Below are 13,032 nucleotides of genomic sequence, written 5' to 3'. Positions count from 1 at the left end.
AGCTCCCATAGATATGAATTTCCTTCCGCCCATAGATATGAAAGTCCGCCGCAGTAGCCACAAATTTGCTCCGATTTTAGCAAAGAAATATCAAAAAATTTGAAAATATCATCAAAATCGGTTAAGATTTAGATATAGCTCCGATGTATATCTTTTGACCGATATGCTCTTCTTGGGTCTAGTAACCACAATTTTAAGATGATGAGACATTGGAGCATTTCCTATCTCATTGCCCGGCTTTCGCGGCTAACAGACACCTGTACTTAGGTGGGGACACATGGCAAGCAATTAAAGATTTTGCACGGAATTCCTAACTTCGATTTTCTTTTGGGAGGTTATTTTTTAGAGCGCCCAACATGCCGAATACTGGCTTAGATGTATGTCTTTAGTGGCATAGGGCGGATTAATATCCGCACCCTCTTTTCAACCTTACCCTAACCACAATTGGGTTCCAATTTTTACATTATTTTGCACAAAATCGGTGCAGATTTAGATATGGGTCCCTTATATATTTTTCATTCGATATTACCTTATATGGCTGTAGTTGCCATGAAATTTATAGCAATAGTGTAGGGTATAACATATTCGCCTTCGCCCAGCTTTTACCTTTCCTTACTGGTTCTGTTTATGTAGTTTTTCAGATATATGTCCACTTGCAAAGTTTCGCATATTAATTTATTCATAATGAGTTCCTTGATGTTTTACTGATTTGGTTTGATCACAAAAATACACTCAGAGAAATTTGTAGAAACATAATAAAAATATGCAACAAATTTTTTATATTTTTCTAAAGAATAACAAAATGTTTCAGTACTTCCCACACAATTCGGAAAATTCGGCTCCTGTATATTGAATGACTTCCATTAATTTTTCCATTATTTTTTTTTTAATTTCTGAATGCATTTTTAAGCGCTCTAAGTGGTAAACAAAAATCTGTAATGCATTGACATCAGTTTGATACAATAAAATAAAAACACATTGCAATAAAATAAGCAAACATTTGTTGCTGCTACTTTAAGCTGTTTTATTATCCAATCATAATGTAATGTAAATTAATGCAAATATTTAACATTCCTATGCGAACTAATATCACATAGCAAAAGAAATCCCAGCGCTTCCTGGCACAACTTTAGAATAAGATGCATACATGAGGTCTGTTCATTAGAAAAATCATAAAATTCCCAAAAGGCTCCGCGTCAATAAAATTGGTTAACCTGAAACGGTTAGTAGGACTGCAAAAATCCTGCAAATGGGAAGATACGGATAGTGAGAATACGAGGCTATAACTGAAAGGCAGTAAGTAAGAAGAAGGTATCATAACGGGACGCATAGGACAAAGAACTCGCTTATGCAAATACGTGCGGCACATAGTTTCCTTATATTACATCTGAGAAATGCGTGGTACGTCTACGGTTATGTTTCAGTTAAAACAAGTAAGAGCGTGCTAAGTTCGGCCGGGCCGAATCTTATATACCCTCCACCATGGATCGCATTTGTCGAGTTCTATGAGCGGTATCTCTCTTTGGGCAAACAAGGAATATTGAATAAGAACTGTTTGGCTATTGGAGCTATATCAAGTTATATTCCGATTCGGACCTCAAATGAATGCTGAACATTGTAGAAGTCATTGTGTAATATTTCAGTTCATTCGGATAAGAATTGCGCCTAGTAGGGGCTCAAGAAGCAAAATCGGGAGATAGGTTTATATGCGAGCTGTATCAAGCCATAGATCGATTCAGACCATATTAGACACGTATGTTGAAAGTCATGAGAGAAGCCGTTGAACAAAATCTCTGCCAAATCGGATGAGAATTGCGCCCTCTAGAGTTTCAAGAAGTCAAGTTCCCAGTAGGGTTTATATGGCAGCTATATCAGGTTATGTACCGATTTGCGCCATACTTAGCACAGTTGTTGGCTATCATAACAAAACACGTCGTGAAAAATTTCATTACAATCGGGTGAGAATTGCGCTCTCTAGAGGCTCAAGGAGTCAAGACCCAAGATCGGTTTATATGGCAGCTATACCAGGTTATGGACCGATTTGAACCATACTTAACACAGTTGTTAGAAGTGATACTAAAACACTATGTGCAAAATTTCATTCCAATCGGGTAAGAATTGCGCTCTCTAGAGGCTAAAGAAGTCAAGACCCAAGATCGGTTTATATGACAGCTATACCAGGTTATGGATCGATTTGGACCATACTTAGCACAGTTATTAGAAATGATACTAAAACACTATGTGCAAAATTTCAGTCAAATCGGATGAGAATTGCGCACTCTAGAGGCTCAAGAAGTCAAGACCCAAGATCGGTCTATGGTCTATGGTTCAGATCGGACTGTATTTCGATATAGCTGCCATATAGACCGAACTCCCGATAGAGGGTCTGAAGGCCATAAAAATTTTATTTTTTATCCGATTTCGCTGAAATTTGGAATAGTGTACAGTTTTTAGCCTCCCAACATCCGGCCCAAATATGCTACAGATCGGACTTTATTTAGACACAGCTGTCATATAGACCGATCTGCCGATAGAGGGTCTGAAGCCCACAAAAGCTTTATTTTTTAACCGATTTCGCTAAAATTTTAAACAGTAAGCTTTTTGTAGCCTACTGATACCCTACCTAAATATGGTTCAGATCGGACTATATTTGGATATAGCTGCCATATAGACCGATCTTCCGATAAGGGATCTGAAGCACATAAAAACTGTATTTATTACCCGATTTCGCTGAAATTTGCAACAGTGTTTTATTTTAAGCCTCCTGACATCTGACGTAAATATGGTTCAGATCGGACCATATTTAAATATTGCTTCCATATAGACCGATCCGCCGATAAGGGGACTGAAGCCCATAAAAGCTTTATTTATTACCAGATTTCGCTGAAATTTTAAACAGTGAGTTTTTCTGAGCCTAACGATATCCGACCTTAATATAGTTCAGATCGGTTTATAATTGGATATATCTGCCAAAGAGACCAATATTTTGTTCTACAAAATTGTATAGTGACATATTTTTGAGACCACTCAATGTCTGCGCCGAATTTGGGTGCTTAAGTTATCCAATTTTCATCGGATTGTGACGAAATGGGATTTACATATATACCCGAGGTGGTGGATATCCAAAGTTCGGGTCGGCCGAACTTAATGCCTTTTTACTTGTTTTTTACTCAGTCTGGAAAATTACATCGCATACACCGATTTTTGAAATTCGTGTCCACTCATTACAGCATATCAATTGGTATGGTGGCAATGGCGTCGCGAATGTTGTTCTTGAGCTGTGCTATGGTCCGTAGTGGAAAACTATCGCGTCTTCGGGTAGGTTGTCAATCACCATTTAACATGCATTTTTGACTGGCAACAAAATCGCGATCAGTTAATTTTTGCACAACAGTCAATTTATAGGGATGAAATTTAAGCGACCGTGAGAAACGACGGAGAAGACCCGCTGCTCCCTAGACCAGAGCATGATGGCAACTGACTGGAGAGAGAAACACACTTGGGGACTCTCCCCGCCAGATGCTCCCCCTCCCCCCTGTCGGCCACTCCCCCAACACTTACCCCTCGGAAGTCTTTCAAATAAGTACGTTTCTCTGGCGCTTCCAGTATTTTTAATGCAAATGAGTGACCAAGGTGGCGTATGAATTATGGCTCATGTGTACATCATTATAAAAAGTAATCATACGCACTAGAGAACTGCACAAGACTACACCTAAAAGCAATCAATCGTTAGGCAATATTGCCGAGACCAAATGGTGTGTGTAATAAAACTCAAATGAATGTTGTGTTGTGTAATACACACGAAGCGAGCTACTGCGAAGTCACTATTCTATCGTAAACGCCACACATTCAACGACAACAAACACCAAGCCTTAAGCAAAAGCAACAAACCCTAAGCATACGAAATTGCTGTATTGGTAGGGGAAATGTTTTGACGCACATATTTTTTCAGCGATAATTTGTAACATGTAAACTGTTAGTCTGATGGATACGAAGTATTCTAGTCATTTATAGAGGAGGACATAAGCTTTCAGTAAAAAATTGATGTTGTCCCCCATAGTCAAAATAGGAAAAGATATAGGTTGTTGAAGTTGAGCTAAATGGTCGGTCTATATTGCAGCAATTCTAAATACAGTCTGACCCAAACCATATTTGGGGTGGATGTTGGAAGGCCTAAAACTAATCACTGTTTCAAATTTCAGCGAAATCGTATAAAAAATAAAGCTTTTGTGGGCTTCAGACCCTTTATCGGGAGATCGGTCTATATGGCAGTTGTATCTAAATATAGTCCGATCTGAACCATATTTCGGTCCTTTATTAGGAGGCCTAAAACTTCTCACTGCTTCAAATTTCAGCGAAATCGGTTAAAAAATAAAGCTGTTATGGCCTTCAGATCCTTTATTGGGAAATCGGTCTATATGGCAGCTATATCTAAATATAGTCCGACCTGAACCATATTTGGTTCAGATATCGGGAGGCCTAAAACTACTCATTGTTTAAAATTTCAGCGAAATCGGATTAAAAAATTAAGTTTTTATGGGCATTAGACCCTCTATCGGAAAATCGGTCTATATAGCAGCTATATCCAAATATGGTCCGATTTGGCCCGTTCAAGAACTTAACCAGTGGGCATCAAAAAGACGTATCTGTGCCAAATTTCAGCTCAATATCTCAACTTTTGAAGCCTGTAGAGTGATTACAACAGACGGAAAGACACATCGTTAAATCGTCTTAGATATTTTACGACGCTCCGAAATATATATACTATGTAGGGTTGGAAATTGATATTTCGATGTGTTGCAAACGGAATGACTATATGAATATACCTCCTATCCTATGGTGGTGGGTATAAAAATGAAAATCAAACTACAAATGCCTTCGCAAATTGCAAAATACAAAGTCAATCTCGGCCAAAATTTAATCTAATAAAAATTAAAACTCGTATATCCCCGAAACCAGTGGAGATATACTCAAGCGGACTTTTCGTAGGGATTTTTGAGCAAAGAATTTTGCAAATCGGACCACAAATGAAGGTTTGACAGCCCGAAAATTTTTTCGAAATGAGGAGGTGACCATTAGTGCGTCTGTACCAAGAGGCTTCCGGACCACCTAGGCCCTAGAAAATTGAAAATTAAAAAAATGCACACGATCTCGATAACACGTCAGCTCTAACTAGTCCAAATCTTAAAGATATATCTTCCTCCGTTCTCACATGGCATGTTTTTACTATTTTTTTTTTCGATTTCTCCCACTGTGCGATGTAGGGTCTTAAGTCCATAAGGTCCATAAGGCACATTAGTTAGCTGGTTTTGCTTAAATTCCTTACATTGAGTTATATTTCTTCACATCCCTGCCAATATCGAGAGATCGATTATAGTTGCTTTATATACCAATTTAGGGTCTTAATCCCATAAAAAGCGGATATATTGCCTGATTTTCAAAATTTGAAAATTTGACTTGTATAGTAAGGCTGGTCCTCTATTAACCTCTATTTAATTTGCTTCCAATCAGCCCCTATTTGGATAGAACTAAGGTACGGTAGAGTAGAAATAAAATAGGATAACAAGTATATGCAGGGTGGTGGGTATGCAATGTTCGGCACGGCCGATCTTAAAGCGTTTTTACTTATTAAAGAATATTTTGTTCCAACATACCTTTCGCTGGCCAAACAAAAATTTGCCTTTACAAACTTCTAACTATACCAAAATTCCCTGCACCACAATTAACAAAAACAAGAATGTTTCCAAACTTGCCACAAAAAAAAAAAATCTCCATCAACGTACGTAATTGTTTAAAATGAGCAAATCATACGATTCGACTACGCCCACCATTTGTCCTTAGCCATAAATTTCGAATTTATGCATGCGCTCCACAATGTGGTTCTATTCATTTTTATTCTCTCTGAAGGTTGTCACATGGAATCTATTGAAAATTCATTCAAAATTGCTGTGAACTATGTGGCATTGTTTTGCTGAAGTTTATTTTGGCTTTATTGCCCCCCGCCTCCGCCGTTCTCTTTTTCGATTGAATGCTTGAATACTAGGCGTGTGTGAATAATTGGAGCTTTATTTGTTAAAAATCCATAAACACTCCATATGGCACATACAAAATGCCTATAAGCACCGCAATGGCTGTCAGTCAGCATGTTTAAAGTATGCTCGTAGAACGGTTATTATGAATGGGTAAAGGTACTCATGGAAATTGGGCATAAACGTTCATATCAACCATCACCTAATAAGGGGGGAGGGACATTTTAAGGTCTGACAAAGCAAGGCCTTGAGACAGAAATGACTATGTCCTTAAATCAAAGGCGCATCTTTAACAAATATTGGGTTGCCCAAAAGTAATTGCGGATTTTTCATATAGTCGGCGTTGACAAATTTTTTCACAGCTTGTGACTCTATAATTGCATTCTTTCTTCTGTCAGTTATCAGCTGTTACTTTTAACTTGCTTTAGAAAAAAAGTGTAAAAAAAGTATATTTGATTAAAGTTCATTCTAAGTTTTATTAAAAATGCATTTACTTTCTTTTAAAAAATCCGCAATTACTTTTTGGGCAACCCAATAGAAAATTCCTCGCTGCTTTCAATGATGCCCTCCTCAGATCGGCTGTAATGCATAAACTAGCCATCCTTTGGATCTACCAGGGTTTAGATGTGGCGTCCACCAGACCACAGTACCATACCTACCCTACGCTATCATAGGTCTGGCGACAGCAGCATGCACATAATGAATGAAACCATTTTGGATCCCCTAACGATTGCATTCTAGCAGGTGTATAGGGCAAGAATTGCCTTTGTGCCAGTTCCGAAATGTTGGATTTATATATATTTCTTATATAGCAAAACAGACAGATATTACATCCTTTTGTAAATGGAATTTGCTAACCACCTTTAATATCGTCTTTATCACCTTCTGAAAAAAACCCACTCTATTTTAGGTTTGTTTACGCCTAAAACTTTTCTGTCAGTCCACTTGGCCATACTACGAAGAACTTGATGAAGAATCTACTTCTTAGCGCAAAGGGCAACCTTGTGGGTGGCTGCATTCCACAGTCCAAGATTCCTGAGATCTTAGTATCCTATTTCAATTTAGACATAAAGCCGGGCATTGATAAAGGAAACGTAATGCCATTACACCAACAGCAGATGTTTTACAAAATTTAACCTATTTTCAATGAATATTGCAATTGTAGTAAAACTTTTATAAAATCATATTTTTACGAAACTTTCCATAAAAATTATATTTTTCACAACACTTTCTATGAAAGGCCCCCCAGGAAAGGCTATCTGTTAACCACTACCGCTATTCACTAATGGAACGTATGACAATTTAAGGCAGGTAAGTTTGGCATTCGGCCGACAAAAAAAGGCTTGCTCGTGGTTATAAATGTTTTTCTGCTGTACAATGTTGGAACTGTCGTATCGCATGAATACGCTTTTGACATCGAATAACCCACCCTTTTGCCTCTCCCGCTCCCTTTAAGATACACAGACCTCCACTATCATCATCGTCATCATTCATCGAACAGAAATGTATTCGCAATCCCTTGTGGGCGGGTGTTACAATGTACGCTTCGCATAATTTTGAATTTGTTGGTGATGTCGCCCACAGACAATAGATGTCATTGTTTTGGAATGATCAGTGCTTAAATTATTGGAATGATTGCAACCATTCTACGTAGATCAAACTTTGTATGTATGTCCATTGTTACTATTACCGCTTGAGATATAGTTATACTAGGAATTTAAGTTAGATGAAATGTCTACAAGTAAAGTAGTATACCGGCATTTTGAGGAGGGAGGTATACAAATTACTAAAAATGCATAAAGTTCGGCCGGGCTGAACTTTAGATACCCACCACCTATGCATATAAACCCCCTTTTGTTACAATCCGGTGAAAACTGGATAGCTTATGCACTCAAATTCGGCACCGGCATTGAGTGCTCTAATAAATCTGGACCGATCTGGACCAAATTAAGCAAGGATAAAGTCATCATCCCAATTTATTATAACTCCACTACTATTGGGTTGCCCAAAAAGTAATTGCGGATTTTTCATATAGTCGGCGTTGACAAATTTGTTCACAGCTTATGACTCTGTAATTGCATTCTTTCTTTTGTCAGTTATCAGCTGTTACTTTTAGCTTGCTTTAGAAAAAAAGTGTAAAAAAAGTATATTTGATTAATGTTCATTCTAAGTTTTATTAAAAATGCATTTACTTTCTTTTAAAAAATCCGCAATTACTTTTTGGGCAACGCAATATATCCGTAGTTGGTTGGGGCTGGTATTGATCATATTTTATTCATACACGAGTCACGAGTCCCGAGAACTCATACACAAGTCACATTTTCAGACAATAAATCTACTTTTTATGAGATTAACCTTAATTGGAAGATCGGTCTATATGGCACCTATATCAATATAGTCTGATCTAACTCACAATTTAAAATTTCAATAAAATTGGTTTATGAATAAAGCTTTTATAAGCTTCAGACCCTTAATCGGCATATTGATCTATATGACAGCTATATCTAAATATAGTCTGATCTGAACCATATTAAGGTCAGATGACGGGGGGCTTAAAATAACCCACTGTTTCAAATTTCAGCGAAATTGGGTAATAAATGAAGCTTTTATGTGTTCCAGACCCTTAATAGCAGATCGGTCTATATGCCAGTTATATCTAAATATAGTTCGATCTGAACCATATTTGGGGTGGATGTTGGGAGGCTTAAAACATCTCAGTGTTTCAAATTTCAGTGAAATCGGTTAAAAAATTATGCTTTTATGGGCTTCAGACCCTTTATCGGGTGATCGGCCTATATGGCACCTATATCTAAATATAAGCCGATCTGAACCATATTTGGGTTCAGATCGGCTAAACCATATATAGGTCAAATGTGGGCAGGCTTGAAATAACTCGCTGTTTCAAATTTCAGCGATTTTGGGCAATAAATGAAGCTATTATGTTGGGGATGTTGGGGGCCTAAAACAACTCATTGTTTTAAATTTCAGCGAAATCGAATAAAAAATAAAGCATTTATGGGCATTAAACCCTTTACCGGCTGATCGGTCAAATTGCAAAAGAATGTCGAAAAGCCTAACATAACTCACTGTCCCAAATTTCTGCAAAATTGGACAACAAATGCACCATTTATGGGTCCAAAACTTTAAATCGGCAGATCAATTTATATAGCAGCTATATCCAAATCTGGACCGATCTGAAGCCAATTGAAAAAGTATGTCGAAAAGCCTTACATAAAGCCTTATGTTGGGGATTTTGGGGGCCTAAAACAACTCATTGTTTTATATTTCAGCGAAATCGGATAAAAAATAAAGCATTTACGGGCATTAAACCCTTTACCAGCTGATCGGTCAAATTGCAAAAGAATGTCGAAGAGCCTAACATAACTCACTATCCCAAATTTCTGCGAAATTGGACAATAATGCGCCTTTTATGGGCCCAAAACCTTAAGTTGCCGGATCGGTATATATAGTAGCTATATCCAAATCTGAACCGATCTGAAGCAAATTGCAAAAGTATGTTGAAAAGCCTAACATAACTCACTGTCCCAAACTTCTGCGAAATTGGACAGCAAATGCGCCATTTATGGGCCCCAAGACCTTAAATCGAGAGATCGGTTTATATAGTTCCAAATCTGGACCTATCTTATCCAAATTAAAAAAAAATAGGTCGAAGAGCCTAACATAAATCACTGTCTAAAATTTCGGCGAAATCGGACAATAAATGCGCCTTTTAGGAGCCCGAGACGTTTAATCAAGAGATCGGTTTATATGGCAGCTATATACAAATCTGGACCAATCCAAAGCAAATTGAAAAAGTATATCGAAAAGCCATAACCATAACCATAACTCACTGTCCCGAATTTCTGCGAAATTGGACAATAAATGCGCCATTTATGGGCCCAAAATCTTAAATCGGCAGATCGGTCTATATGGCAGCCATATCCAAATCTGGACCGATCTGGGTCAAATTGAAGGAGGAAGTCGAGTGGCCTAACACAACTCACTGTCTCAAATTTCATCAAAGTCGGATAATATATGTGGCTTTTATGGCCGTAAGACCTTAAATCGGCAGATCGGTCTATATGGGGGCTATATCAAGCTATAAGTCCGATATAGTCCATCTTCCAAATTAACCTGCCTATGGACAGGAAAAAGAATCTGTGCAAAGTTTCAGCTCAATATTTTTTAAAACTGTAGCGTGATTCCAACAGACAGACGGACGGACGTGGCTAGATCGTCTTTTTTACCCACCATCATAGGATACGGGTATAATAATCTAGTCATTCCATTTGTAACACCTCGAAATATTCGTCTAAGACTCCATAAATTATAAATATTATGGATCATCTCGACATTCTGATTCGACCTAGCCATATCCGTCCGTCTGTCAAAATCACGATAGCGGTCGAACGCGTACAGCTAGCCGCTTGAAATTTTGCACAGATACTTAATATTGATGTAGGTCATTGGGGTTGCAAATCGACCATATCGGTTCAGATTTAGATATAGCTCCCATATAAACCGATCTCCAGATTTGACTTCTTGAACATCTGGAAGCCGCAGTTTTTGTTCGATTGAGCTGCAATTTTGCACACAGTGTTCTATAATTACTTCCAGCAACTGCGCATAGCACAGTCCGAATCGGTCTATAACCGGATATAGCTTCCATATAAACCGATCCCCAGATTTTTTTTCTTGAGCCCCTGAAAGACGCAATTTTTATCCGATTTAGCTGCAATTTTGCACATAGTGTTCTGTAATGGCTTCCAGCAACTGCGCTTAGTACGGTCCGAATCGGTCTTTAACTCGATATAGCTCCCATATAGACCGATCTCCTGATTTGACTTCTTCAGCCCTTACAAGCCGCAATTTTTGTCCGATATGGCTAAAATTTTGCATGTAGTGTTCTGTAATGACTTCCAACAACTGTGCCGAGTACGGTTCGAATCGACCTATAACCTGATATAGCTCCCATATAAACCGATTTCCCGATTTGACTTCTTGAGCCCTTACAAGCTGTAATTTTTGTCCGATTTGGCTGAAATTTTGCATGTCATGTTCTGTTATGACTTTCAACAACTGTGTCAAGTACGGTTCGAATCGATCTATAACCTGATATAGCTCCCATATAGACCGATTTCCCGACTTAGACCCTTACAAGCCGCAATTTGTGTCCGATTTGGTTGAAATTTTGCATGTGGTGTTATGTTATGACTTCCAACCACTGTTCCAAGTACGGTCTAAATCGGTCCGAAACCTGATATAGCTTCCATATAAACCGGTCTCTCGATCATCCTTGTTCGTGGAATGAAATTAAAGTATGCCCTTCAACTAAATTTATTATGTATACATTTATAGCAGAATCCATGGTGTGGGTTTCCAAGATTCGACACGGCCGAACGTAGCACGCTTTTACTTTTTAGATTTTTACAAAGACCAAGAATAAAAGGGTGATTTTTTAAGAGCTATAGGAAAGTTTAAAAATAAAACGAAATTCTGAAAAATGCATGAAAACTCTTTTTCAATCGATAATACGGTCCATATAATATAATGTTTGAAGATTATTTCATGCTAATGTTGACTGTGTCTACCCCTCAAATGGTCCATCCGCCTAATCCAATTTTTACATATTTTTTCCAACATTTCGTCCGGTATTTCACGAACAAATGCTTCAATGATGTCTTTCAATTCATCAGTTGAAACGAGCTCATCTGATGAGCTCATAGACATGAGCTTTAACAAGCCCCACAAAAAATAGTCTAATGCCGTTAAAACGCACGATCTAGACGGCCAATTGATCGGTCCTGGACGTGAAATAAAATGTTCACCGAACTCGCCTCTCAATAAGTCCATTGTTAAGCGTGCTGTGTGGCATGGGGCACTGTTTGGTTGAAACCACATGTCATGTAAGTCGAGCTCCTGTATTTTGGGCAAAAAATAACTTGGATATCATCTCACGATAGAGCTCACCATTCACAGTTACGTAACGATTCTCATCATCTTTGAAGAAGTACGGTCCAATGATGCCACCAGCCCATTAACCGCACCAAACTGTGACTTTTTTCTGGATGCATTGGTAACCCTTGCAATGCTTCTGGCTGATCTTCACTACAAAATTGCATTATGGGCAAAAAATTACTTGGATATCATCTCATGATAGCGCTCACCATTCACAGTTACGTTGGGATTCGCATCATCTTTGAAAAAGTACGGTTCAATGATGCCACCAGCCCATAAACCGCACCAAACTGTGTCTTTTTCTGGATGCAATTGCATGAGTTGTTCGTTTGCAATTGCATGAGTTGTTCGTTTGTAAGACGATTCATGGATAAATTGTAAATTGTAGACCATACTGAAGATGTTTAACAATGAAACAAACACGAAACGTGCATGAGCTATTTAAAACAATGTTGCCAAAAAGATAATAACTAAAAAAATCAAACTTTAGTATATCTATTTGGTGAGTTTTGGGGGCAGTGCCGTCACAGAACATTTATATCCGTTTGGCATTGGATCGGCACCACTATACACTTGACCACCAGTACATGACCGGAGGTCTACCCTCATTTAAGATATTTCTGTTATCGATTAAATATTCATAAAATGCCATCATTTCTTGGTTATAATACATTTTCTGCAAAATGTTTAACAAAGTTGTATGCAACAAAGTGTTTATCTTCTATTTGATGAAAAGGAAACCTCACTCATTCCTTCGCCTGTCCTTGCAGAGTGAGTGACACACCACAAAACAATGTATATGGCAAGACCCCACAATGATTGATTCATCCAAGATGGTATTGTGTGACACCGTGATGTGTTTGCTACCCCAAGTGATAGCAACTTTTGACAGAATCTCACATCATATCAAATTTATGCTTACACCTCACTGCCTAGCACATCACTTCGGATCAGATCAGGCATCCGCAGAGGCAATAATCAGTTTGCTTTGGTTTTTGCTAACGTAGTTAAATATTTTCTGTGTCCATTTAACAACTGATAAATA

The 13,032-nt window shown here is 38.1% G+C and overlaps 1 protein-coding gene across 1 annotated transcript in view; it reads right to left on the bottom strand.

Annotated features, from left to right (window-relative positions):
• Nucleotides 1-13,032, bottom strand: part of LOC106085708 (elongation of very long chain fatty acids protein F-like) — a 103,630-nt gene that overhangs the window by 41,147 nt on the left and 49,451 nt on the right. The gene's annotated exons all lie outside the window — the stretch shown is intronic.

Source organism: Stomoxys calcitrans, chromosome 3 (genome assembly GCF_963082655.1).
Source record: "Stomoxys calcitrans chromosome 3, idStoCalc2.1, whole genome shotgun sequence".
NCBI classification, from domain to species: domain Eukaryota; kingdom Metazoa; phylum Arthropoda; class Insecta; order Diptera; family Muscidae; genus Stomoxys; species Stomoxys calcitrans.
This window is presented reverse-complemented; position numbering and strand designations above follow the sequence as displayed.